Below are 1,383 nucleotides of genomic sequence, written 5' to 3'. Positions count from 1 at the left end.
GGATAACCAAACTATGGTACATACAAACAATGGAATACTATGCAACCCTAAAGAATAATGTAGAATCTGCAAAACACCATATAACGTGGATGAACTTGGAGGACATTATGGTGAGTGAAATAAGTCAATCACATAAGGACAAATATTGTATTAGTCTGTTATTATAAAAATCAAGGAAAGGTTTCTATATGGAAGGAAATTTTCTTTGTTGGTTACCAAGGGTGGGAGAGGAGGGGAGGGAACACAGATAGGTAGAGACAAGTACTGATTTGGGTGAAGAGAAAGACAATGTACCAAATGTAAGTAAGCAACACGGTGGCATTGAGGAACAGGAAGGCATAGTGAGGTACATGGGAGATACAGAAAACAAAAATGAACCCTTTTGCATATACACTACTGCGTTGTCAATGAAGGCAAACATGGATATACGGGTTAGATGGGTGGACAGGCTGAACTATTAGGTATGTCTATGCAGCAGGGAATGTGCCCAAGACCATGTATAAGGTTGGCAGACAATTCTTCTACAAGTGTATTGAATTCCCAACTATATATAGTAGAGCTGACAAGGGACAAGGTTGTAGTCACTTCTTGGCCACAACCACCTACCCAGAGGGAGTGAGTAGTTGGACCTGTGGGCTCGGGATCATACTCACAAGGGACATCAAGCACACTTCGCATAACCTACTACACAAAACATCATTCCACATCGTACTTTGACAAGTAGTGATTGGGGTCTTAAAAGCTTGCAAGTGGCCATCTAGATGCAACAATGGGTCTCTCCTTGGCCAGAGCAAAGAAGAATGAAGAACACAAAAGATTCATGGAAACAATTAGTCCAAGTGACCAGTACACCATGTGATCCTCACCTATATGGCTATGAGACCAGAAGAACTAGATGGTGCCCAGCTACCACTGTCAATCATTCGGATGGGGAGTGTATCTCCTATGTAGGAGATCCTGGATAGAATGGAAGAACAATGTGGAACAAAACTCAAAATTATTTAAATAAAAAAGGGACCAGGTTTGCTGGTCTGATAGAGCCTGACAGAACCACAGCCTATGGCCTCTAGCTGCCCTTCAGGTCTGGAATTGAACCCACTCCTGTGGCTTCCAGCCAAATAAAAGGCATATGAATTGAACATTTACCTGAGGTAGATACACTCCTTGAAGAGAACAATCATGGGAGAATAGAAGGGCTGTGTATGCATAGGGAGACAGCTCAGGGGGCAGGAGTGCATGGAGGGAAGGACACAGGGAAGAGGTAATTATAGGGAGGAAGTGGGCGGGAACTGTTACATTGAGGTAAATTGTAGTCAATGTCATGAGACAAAGTGTATGTGAACTGCTGTATGGAAAATGAATTTGCTCTATAAACTTTCACCC

At 42.6% G+C, this 1,383-nt stretch overlaps 1 protein-coding gene across 1 annotated transcript in view; it reads right to left on the bottom strand.

Annotated features, from left to right (window-relative positions):
- VAV3 (vav guanine nucleotide exchange factor 3) overlaps positions 1-1,383 on the bottom strand; it is a 539,901-nt gene that overhangs the window by 230,667 nt on the left and 307,851 nt on the right. The gene's annotated exons all lie outside the window — the stretch shown is intronic.

This window comes from Orycteropus afer, unplaced genomic scaffold (assembly GCF_000298275.1).
Source record: "Orycteropus afer afer isolate SDZICR_OR568_19922 unplaced genomic scaffold, OryAfe1.0 scaffold00010, whole genome shotgun sequence".
NCBI classification, from domain to species: domain Eukaryota; kingdom Metazoa; phylum Chordata; class Mammalia; order Tubulidentata; family Orycteropodidae; genus Orycteropus; species Orycteropus afer.
This window is presented reverse-complemented; position numbering and strand designations above follow the sequence as displayed.